Source organism: Salmo salar, chromosome 11 (genome assembly GCF_965601325.2).
Source record: "Salmo salar chromosome 11, fSalSal1, whole genome shotgun sequence".
Classification (NCBI taxonomy): Eukaryota; Metazoa; Chordata; class Actinopteri; order Salmoniformes; family Salmonidae; genus Salmo; species Salmo salar.
Genome location: NC_138301.1, coordinates 37824764 through 37836169, shown reverse-complemented (window position 1 = coordinate 37836169; position 11406 = coordinate 37824764). Strand labels below are relative to the sequence as shown.

At 39.9% G+C, this 11406-nt stretch overlaps 1 pseudogene; it reads right to left on the bottom strand.

The window, feature by feature from the left end:
• Nucleotides 1-2165: 2165 nt before the first annotated feature.
• On the bottom strand, nucleotides 2166-3811 carry LOC106562658 (major histocompatibility complex class I-related protein 1-like; annotated as a pseudogene).
• Between the last annotated feature and the right edge of the window lie 7595 nt (nucleotides 3812-11406).

The window sequence follows — 11406 nt, the reverse complement described above, 5'->3', positions numbered from 1 at the left end:
GTTTCAATCACACCACCATAGTCCCTGTGCAGAAGAACACTAAAGTAACCGGCCTAAATGGCTACCGACCCGTAGCACTCACGTCTGTAGCCATGAAGTGCTGGTCATGGCTCACATCAACACCATTATCCCAGAAACCCTAGACCCACTCCAATTTGCATACGGCCCGAACAGATCAATAGATGATGCAATCTTTATTGTTTGCCGATGACACAACAGTGGTAGGCCTGATCACCAACAACGATGAGACAGCCTATAGGGAGGAGGTCAGAGACCTGGCCGTGTGGTGCCAGGATAACAACCTCTCCCTCAATGTGATCAAGATGATTGTTGACTACAGGAACAGTAGGACCGAGCACACCCCCATTCTCATCGACGGGGCTGTAGTGGAGCAGGTTGAGAGCTTCAAGTTCGTTAGTGTCCACGTCACCAACAAAATATCATGGTCCAAACACACCAAGACAGTAGTGAAGAGGGCACTACAAAGCCTATTCCCCCTCAGGAGACTGAAAAGACTTGGCATTAGTCCACAGATCCTCAAAAAGTTCTACAGCTGCACCATCGAGAGCATCCTAACTGGTTGCATCACTGCCTGGTATGGCCACTGCTCGGCCTCCGACCGCAAGGCACTGCAGAGGGTAGTGCGTACGGCCCAGTACATCACTGGTGCCAAGCTTCCTGCCATCCAGGACCTCTATACCAGGCGGTGTCAGAGGAAGGCCCTAAAAATTGTCAAAGACTCTAGCCACCCTAGTCATAGACTGTTCTCTCTGCTACCTCACGGCAAGCAGTACCGGAGAGCCAAGTCTAGGTCCAAAAGGCTTCTTAACAGCTTCTACCCCCAAGCCATAAGACCCCTGAATAGCTAATCAAATGGCTACCCAGATTCGCATTGCACCCCCCCCCCCCCCCCCCCCCCACCCCCCCACCCCCCCCGTACGGTCTACAGCTGTTGTTTGATCTGATCTGATTTGATTGGCTGTGAGCAGTGTCGATTTTTCAAAAACAACCACCCCTTCCATCCATGTGTAGAAGGGCAAATTATCTAGAGTAAGCTAATCAATGGTTGAAGCATTGCTAGCATAGTATATATTACATTTTTTATTGATATTTCTGAAAGTTATTTTATTTTTTATATAATACCCCCAATTGAGCAAATGTGAAAATAATTGGCTTTCGGTTTTGAAACTCCATCTCTGTTTGAATGTGCCTACTTCAATTGTTGGGAGGGTCAAACGGCTTGGATACAAGAAGTTATTTTGTTATTTTAGTTATTTTAGCCTCTTCCACAGGCTTTGATACCGAAGGTGAGGTGAACATAAAATATAACATCACTTTTCAGGCCACTGACTACAATCGAGCAGATTCATTCCCCACTAAAGGCTTCCTATCATAAAACTGTTAAATTGTTTATAGTTCATACAACATTCACCTTAGTTTAATACTTATGACAGACTTAAACTGGAGAAAAATTGAGTTTCTCTCCGTTCCACAGGGATAAACAAGTTCCTGAGAGAAGTCACGGTATTTCATTAACATGAATTAATGACATAGTTAATATGAATCTATGCATTAATTGAATTAGGCTACATTTTATTGTCTGTAATATAGCTTTTATTTTGCAGGCAGGATGAACATACACTAGATACAATACAAAACAGAGACACACGCTACAGAAAGCTATATCAGTCCGCTAATGCAGAGTTTCCCAAACTCTGTCCTGGCCCCTGTGCTAATATAGGACTAGTAAAGGCCCAATGCACTACTTTGTGAAAAAATGTCTAAATTAAAAAATATTTGTTTATATAATTGTATTTTATTTTTCAGGGGGTGCTGCAGCACCCTCAGCACCCCTACTTCCTGTGGCTATGAAGACACTGTAAAGCCATTCCAATAATAAACAGACCTCATGCACATGATCACATGATTCTCCTTCTGGTTAAGATACTGGCTATCAGCTAATACAGCACAGATATAGAGTGCATTATGAAATTAATGAATAGTTATGTTTTGAAATGACAGACATATATATAACTCCAGATTACATTTGCTGTTAATGCAGTGTTCTTTTTATGCTGTTGTAAACTGGTTCAAATTAAGATCCTACATTTGTAATACTGCAATAATAATAATAGTGTGGGGAGTCATCTTTTCATTGTGAATTGAGCTGAATCGACAAAGTTGCATCAGTGTCCCAGCATTTTATTAGGTCTCAGAATCTGAAGACAGGTTCATTTTTTTTTACACTTTTGCATCAACGTTGGCAAGTTGTGACAATGTCTACGAGAAGGTGCATCTCCTCCTTTTGACGCAAATGAAAATGCCAAATAGAATAAGAATCAGCAGCATCACCAGTAGAACTGAGAGGGTGGACAGGTGAACTCTCTCTGCCCCAGACTCCCAACTGACATCCAGCTTGTTGTCCAGACTGAGGTGAGAGGCAGTACAGGTGTAGTTGTGTCTCTTCTTTAGCTCCTCAGTACTGACCTCCAGACTCTTCCTCAGCTGGTAGGTCCCATCTCCACTAGGCAGCACCTCCCCCCCTGTCAGCTCCTGTTCTGCCACTGGCTGGCCGTCTCTCAGCAGGGTCAGGTTGATGTGGCGGGGATAGAAACCAAACGCCAGGCAGCTCACCTGAAACCTTCTATAAACCTCTTTCTTTACCAATGTGACACTGGGAGGCACTTTACGCATCACAACGTTCTTCTCTTCAGGAATCTCTTCTTCTCTCTTCAGGAATGTCTTCAGTGATTTGATGCAAAGGGGAAGGTAAAAAGTCTCCAAAAGTGTTATTTTGTATGCTTGCATCATCCCATCCCTTCCTAGTAGTAGTTTCCCAGCATCATATGTATAGTGAGAAATGTTGTAATACATCTTGAAAAATGCCATTGAAAACATCCTTAAACACGGCCATGGCCGGATCTCCATTGTCCATTATCTCACAGTCAGTCAATCTTTGCTGAACTTGAACTCCTTCCATGAGATTAAAGTGGTGCTTTAGTTCAAATTATCTTTAGTTCAAATTACCTCTGGTATATTACTCCAAATACATGAGCTCCGTCCTGAGCTTCATCATCCTCAGTTTTGTCTGTGATATTGTCACGTCCTGACCAGTAAAAGGGGTTCTTTGTTATTGTAGTTTGGTCAGAGCGTGGCAGGGGGAGTTTGTTTAGTGTGTTTCAGGGTTTTTGGTTGATGTTCTATGTTTTCTATTTCTATGTGGTTTTTCTAGTTTTTCTATTTCAATGTTGGGGTTTTAGAGGAAGCTGGTTGTCGTTGCCTCTAATTGGAGGCCATATTTAAGTGGGTTAGTTTTCTCTTGTGTTTGTGGGTGGTTGTTTCCGTGTATAGTCTGAGCACCTTACGAGACTGTTTTTTGTCGTTTGTTTTGTATGAGTATTTTTTTCCTTACTTTAATAAATAAGAAGATGAGCAATTTAACCCGCTGCATATTGGTCCGATGATTTCTCCTCCTCAGACGACAAACCTTATGACAGATATGTTGTCCCCTGTAGACAGACTGTTTATCGTTGGAGTCATAGCAAGCCACTTGAACACCATCCAAGATTAGCACAACCGTAACGCAGGGAAAGGCGTCTCTCCAATTACTGTGTATATGTTGCAAGTGCCCACAGAGAATGTGATCCTGAACCTGCGAGAGGAGTGATATTATACACAGATATGGACATTTTATATTTTATAACATAAAAAAAATCATTAAATTAGTTTGAGAGAAAGTTAAGTTCATTTTACCTTCATTGACAATGGTGTAAAACTAATGAACAAATAAAAGGACAGACAGTTTGCCCATGATTTTGAAATGTTCACTACTTTTCCAGTATCCTCACGTAGCAGGTTTCTAGCTCTGAAGTGACTGACAGACTTTTCTTTTCACTTGTCAAAACAAGGTAAGGTACTTTAATGTAGTTGAACGAGTCAGGTGGAAATTTAAGACAATGAAAACTGAGGTTGGAATGAGGAAGAGAGGGTGAACCATGTTGCATGTTGCACACACAGCCAAACACCAATCAGATGACACTGTAAATGAATTACAAATAACTTTCAGTGAAATCATTAGACCTGAATGTGTGCTTGTGTGTGTGATCATGTTAATTTTCTGCCTGTCTTTCTGTGACACACATATCTGCTAGAGTGTGCAGCATGTGTGTGGCTTGTGTTCACTTGCGCATGTGTGCAGTAGCCTGCTATGTCTGCCCCTCTCTCTGTTTTCCTACTGCCTGTCCAGCTCTCCTCATATACACACACACTCACTCCACCCTTCCCGTCTCCTCGCAGTGTGCAGGATTGTGAATTTTTAATGCCACCTTCTGAACACAATTTACAATCCAAACAAACTTCTATAAGAGGCTAAGTAAGATGTGGAGCACTTTGCCAAGAAAATGACTGACTGTTGACTTTAAATCAATGAAATAGGAAAAGGAAGAGGAAGGTTTGGGGCCACTCTTGACTTGAATAGACTTGTGGAAAAGATCAGTTTCCAGTACAGCTGGTCAAATTTTAACCACCATTAGGTATTGTGCTTTGGAATGGGGACTTTGAACCAGTTAGTTTAGGTTGTTTGTGCATTGGAATGGGGACTTTGAACCAGTTAGTTTAGGTTGTTTGTGCTTTAGAATGGGGACTTTTAACCAGTTAGTTTAGGTTGTTTGTGCTTTGGAATGGGGACTTTGAAGCAGTTAGTTTAGGTTGTTTGTGCTTTGGAATGGGGACTTTGAAGCAGTTAGTTTAGGTTGTTTGTGCTTTGGAATGGGGACTTTGAACCAGTTAGTTTAGGTTGTTTGTGCTTTGGAAGGGGGACTTTGAACCAGTTAGTTTAGGTTGTTTGTGCTTTTGGATGGATATTACAGTAGCCATCTTTTGTTCTAAAATGGCAGGGTGACAATAAATGATGTATGAATTATATTGCCATACACATTTTAAAAACAGCAGCTGTTCATATAAAAGTACAACCAAATACAGTATATTGTAGGTCTTGCTTATGTTTAGTTGCTATAACTTTCCAACCCTAGACTTTTACAATAAAATCCTGAATGACTAACTAAGTAGTAACTTATTCTTGTATTTTTTTCAGGATGTGGAGTGGTAGAAAACAGACATTAAAACAGAGTTAGGGTTGCAAAATTCCACTAACTATCACTGAATTCCCAGGTTTTCCTAGGTATTCCCTCCTAATTCTAGAAAACTTCCAACCTGGATTATTGGAAAACCTGGGAACTTTGGGAAAGTTATCAGGATGTTTCAACCCTAAGCAGAGCCAAGACGAGATAATAAAAACAATTTCAACGCCAGGGAAACTCTTCTCTGATTGCAGAAGAAGCCTTGTTTATCATTCCAAAGTATTGTTGCCAGAAGCAGTATTATATTCCATAATGTTGTAACTATGTGGTTTGGGACCTGACATCTAAAAACTATAAATGTTTAAACCCTCCTGTGACTTTATGTTTTGTTTTCATCCTATTGACTTACTGAGTGACATCTTTGTGGTGCAAAATACTGTAGTTAAAATCTGTGCAAAAGTACTGTAAAATGCATTATAAACTGTCAGTATAATTAAATTTTACGCTTTTCTTGAACAATGTGCGTTATAAAAAGGTGATTATTTAACTAGAGTTTAATAAACTAAGCGATGCAGAAATAGTTTGCTTTTTATTTTGCACATTGCTGATGATGTGTCAAACTAAACCACACTGCCTGATCATAATGAAGTATATAGATGTTTTTGCACAGATCTATAGTATCTGTCCAGTCATATGGTCCATCACATTAGATGTTATATAGTATCTGTCCAGTCATATGGTCCATCACATTAGATGTTATATAGTATCTGTCCGGTCATTTGGTCCATCACATTAGATGTTATATAGTATCTGTCCAGTCATATGGTCCATCACATTAGATGTTATATAGTATCTGTCCAGTCATATGGTCCATCACATTAGATGTTATATAGTATCTGTCCAGTCATATGGTCCATCACATTAGATGTTATATAGTATCTGTCCAGTCATATGGTCCATCACATTAGATGCTATATAGTATTTGTCCAGTCATATGGTCCATCACATTAGATGTTCCATAATACCAGTCCAGTCATATGGTCCATCACATTAGATGTTATATAGAATCAGTCCAGTAATATGGTCCACCACATTAGATGTTATATAGTATCTGTTCAGTCATATGGTCCATCACATTAGATGTTATATAGTATCTGTCCAGTCATATGGTCCATCACATTAGATGTTATATAGTATCTGTCCAGTCATATGGTCCATCACATTAGATGTTATATAGTATCTGTCCAGTCATATGGTCCATCACATTAGATGTTATATAGTATCTGTCCAGTCATATGGTCCATCACATTAGATGTTATATAGTATCTGTCCGGTCATATGGTCCATCACATTAGATGTTATATAGTATCAGTCCAGTCATATGGTCCATCACATTAGATGTTATATAGTATCTGTCCAGTCATATGGTCCATCACATTAGATGTTATATAGTATCTGTCCGGTCATATGGTCCATCACATTAGATGTTATATAGTATCTGTCCAGTCATATGGTCCATCACATTAGATGTTCTCTAGTATCTGTCCAGTCATATGGTCCATCACATTAGATGTTCTATAGTATCTGTCCGGTCATATGGTCCATCACATTAGATGTTATATAGTATCTGTCCAGTCATATGGTCCATCACATTAGATGTTCTCTGGTATCTATTTGACTTTGTCAAAGCAATAAAATACCTTAAGTCTTTGCAATGATGGTAAACATTGGTAGACATTTTGGGACTAAGTGGGTTGAAATCTTCCTAGAATTGACACATGGTTGATGGAGGGCCATGACAAAATGCAGGATTTTAGCACTTTAGCCAAGCCTTAATTTAAATAAAAAATCGGATTTATTGAATTTTCCATGGCTATGTTTACACAACCACCTGAAGAACCCAGTTCTGTTTCTATCCCCATATCCAATATTTTTTCTGACTGTCTACACTCAGTTTTACATGTGACCCATATCAGATTTGCGCGTTCATGATGTAGCCTCTGAAGAAGCATACAGATGCAATGGTCATTTTCTGTCACTGTTCCTTAACATTTTGGCAGTGATTGTCACGGTAATGGCAGGTCATGTGCAAATCTGATTTGAGCGTCCAGACCGAGATCACTTGTGGAGCCGAATCAGTTAGCTAACTACCTACATTTCAACACATTTTGCCATGGTACAGAGAGAAACATTAGCAGTTTTATAATGCTATTCTATTCTACACACAGTTTAAAGCAAATTTCCTGCAGTTCTACACTTTTTGCTATCACATGTTATCTGGGGGCCCCCAATCCCCAAATCTGTCCGTCAATGCTTGTGTGTGTGCTTGTGTGTTTATCACATATGGACATTTTTTGTTATTTTGTGCCCCAGTGCAATTTCAGGAAGGATGAACGACAACCAGGCAAGTTTCACAATGAACAATACTTGATTTGGAAAAGGGTAGGCAGCACTAACGCTGACTCACTTCAGATTGACAAATGACATTTACTCTTTATGAGGCATCAGTCTCCAAGAGAAATACAATTCTGCCTTTTTTCTACCTTCAGGATTTTTATTGGTAAAACACTGGAGCGTGCAGACCTGGGGAAATGAATTGACTAAAGTCAGTAAACATGGCTATGTCCCAAACGGCACCCTATTCCCTACATAGTGCACTACTTTTAACCAGGGCCCATATTGCTCTATGAAGGAAATAGGGTGCCATTTGGAGCACAGCCTTTGTGCACATGCCATTTATGTAGGCATTGAAATGCAGATAAGATCTTGACGTTTGTTTTTATGTAAAATAGCAGCAAGACAGCAGGTTTAGGAATATCGCCAGTGGTTCTCAGATTTAGCTCAGAGGGCTAATACAGTATTGTGGTGCGCAGGGGACCTAGGTTCAATCCTATCTCATCTTATTAGGAAGCAGGTAACATTGGCTTTGCAGCCTTTTGATATGTCATATATCATTCAGTGTTCAATACAAAATAACAGTTAATTAAATTAGATCTTATAATCAAAAGCAGTGTTTTATGTTGTGGTCCAGCCTTGGAGTGGAAATGTAGGCCTGAATATTTGACTGGGGAAAAGTAACACTAAAGAAATGATGTTTAGAACAAGCGCTGTACATACTGTAAAATAGAACAGGACTTTTCATGGTACTGAACAAGATCAAACAGATTTATTCTCTACTAAAGGTGTTCTATCATAACACTGTTTCATTGGTTATAATGCATACAACATTCACCTTAGATTAATACTCATGACAGTCTTAAACTGGAGTGAAATAGAGTCAGATTTTTCTCCCTTCCACAGTGATAAACAAGTTCCTGAGAGAAGTTAAGGTATATAATTAACATTAATGAATTACATAGTTAACATGAATCCATGTATTAATCGATTAAGCTATACATTTATTGTCTGTAATAAAGGTATTATTGTACAGCCTGGGGGTAACATACACTACATACAATACAACACAGACACTGTAAAGTCTTTCCAATAATAAATAGACCTCATACACATGATCACATGATTCTCCTTCTGGTAAAGATACTGGATATCAGCTAATACAGCACAGATAGAATTGTACAGTTAATGAATAGTCATGAATAGTCATGATTAGAAATGACAGATTACATCACAAAATAACTAACAGATTACCTTTGTTAATGCTCAGGATGCCAAACCAGCATATCAAATATATAAATGCAGATCTGGACTAATAATGCCCAGATATTTGTTATTGTCAACAGTCTCCCTAAACTGATCCTTTACAATCCATTGTTGAGGGGAAAGGAAGTCTGACCAACAATATCAGAATCCTTTGCATATTTTGTGTCTGCTCTGATGGGTGCTCTGGCAGTCATATTTTCATTGAGAACTGAGCTGAATTGACAAAGCTGCAGCCGTGTCCCAAGAATATATTAGGTCTCAGAATCTGAAGACAGGTTCATTTCCTCTGAGACTTTTGCATCAACGTTGGCAAGTTCAGACTGGGAGGCAGTGTTACTCCACCTCCTTTTGACACAAATGAATGTGACCAATAGAATAAGAATCAGCAGCATCACCAGTAGAACTGAGAGGGTGGACAGGTGAACTCTCTCTGCCCCAGACTCCCAACTGACATCCAGCTTGTTGTCCAGACTGAGGTGAGAGGCAGTACAGGTGTAGTTGTGTCTCTTCTTTAGCTCCTCAGTACTGACCTCCAGACTCTGTTTCCACTAGGCAGAACCCTAACGGCTTGAAAACGTTCAATGGAATAGGTGCCTGCATGCTTCGTGCATATATTATGACGATATTTTGTGGCGTTTTTAATCGTTTTGGACTTTTTTTTGGCTGTTCGGGCACACAAATCTATGGGCTTAAAAAACGAAATACAAAAACGTTAGTTGACATGGGCTAGTTGATCTGGACGTTTCTGACAAGTTATAAATATATCTCTAATGTATGCAATGACACATGACAAGAGGAACTGATGATGCACTACCCAATTTCTAAATTGCACCATGTGTATTCTACTACTACAACTTTAAATTATTTTTATAGCCTACCTTTTAGGAGTGGGACGATTTTCATTCGGAGACATATGGGTGATCAATATTTATTTATAGGCAATGTAAAAAAAAAAACTATAGCCTAATCATATTTAGAAAGTCCATTTCATTGGAAAGATAATTTGCCAGTGCTTCTCCGCCCATGCATACACAACAGCCTACTCTATTTCATTGAGACCACACACGCACCTGATCTCGCAGGTGTGGTTACTGAACTTGAAGCAGCAAGAATGATGTCAGTTACACTTGCAAAAAAAATTCATAAAGCATATAGCCTACGTTTTAGGAAGACGATTTGCAGGCAGAGACAAATACTTGGGTAGTAATACTTGAAAAGACGCAACGCTCGCTCACCATAGTAGCCTAACATGAGCACGTAGTGCCTGTTCCTCTTCAATGAGGATAACATATTTTGATTGCACTTCGACACACATTGGACATTGGTCGAGCGCCCTCCACTTCTTTCCATTATCAACATTTATTTACAGACATTGTAGTAAACTACAGTTTAATCATATTTAATTGAATTTCATATTTAAATTAACTGCCACGTTCTCCGCCCATGTAGGCAGCCTACTCTATTTCAATGAGACCACACATAATAGCAATTGAACTCGCACGCCTAACTAGGAGAGAGGCTACTGAATTTGAAGCAGCGAATTATGTGTGTGAATAATGCAGAAAAATATGTCATTTTACTAAGATTGGTAGGGTAACGCATACAAAGCAGAAAGGCAACCGTTTCCAAATCATCTGCGGGACAACAACACAAATACTTTAATCCCAAAATCGTTTGACGACTGCTCCGGCCCACAGCATGAAAAATGCATCGATATCTGTCGGGACCTGCAGTTCCAGGGGGCATCCAGAGGGAATGCAGCCCTCTATTTTAAAGCCAAAAACAAATGGAAAGCCTTTGTTTTTACGCGCGTTAACGAGTGTGTACACAATAGATTAGAATGCATGGTACTGAATGAGAGAAAACAGACAGTCTGGAAGCATCAACAGCGTCATGGTGCGTCAAGTTAAAAAGCAAGTCTATTTTTCTCAAGTCTACACAAAGGCTGGTAAAAAGAGCGGTTAAAATGCCAGAAAATAGACTGTTGTTATGTTAAATACACAGTTATGTTAAAATTGACTGTTGCATTGTTATTTCTGGAATTGTTTTACATAATACATTTACATAAGTATTCAGACCCTTTACTCAGTACTTTGTTGAAGCACCTTTGGCAACGATTACAGCCTTGAGTCTTATTGGGTATGACGCTACAAGCTTGGCACAACCGTATTTGGGGAGTTTCTCCCATTCTTCTCTGCAGATCTTCTCAAGCTCTGGCAGGTTGGATGGGGAGCATCGCTGCACAACTATTTTCAGGTCTCTCCAGAGATGTTCGATCAGGTTCAAGTCCGGGCTCTAGCTGGGCCACTCAAGGACATTCAGAGACTTGTCCCGAAGCCACTCCTGCATTCTTTTGACGGTGTGCTTAGGTTCGTTGTCGTGTTGTAAGGTAAACCTTCAGCCCAGTCTGAGGTCCTGAGCGCTCTGGAGCAGGTTTTCATCAATGATCTCTCTGTACTTTGCTATGTTCATCTTTGCCTCAATCCTGACTAGTCTCCCAGTCCCTGCTGCTGAAAAACATCCCCACAGCATGATGCTGCCACCACCATGCTTCACCGTAGGGATGGTGCCAGGTTTCCTCCAGATGTGACGCTTGGCAGTCAGGTCAAAGAGTTCAATCTTGGTTTCATCAGACCCGATAATCTTGTTTCTCATGGTCTGAGAGTCT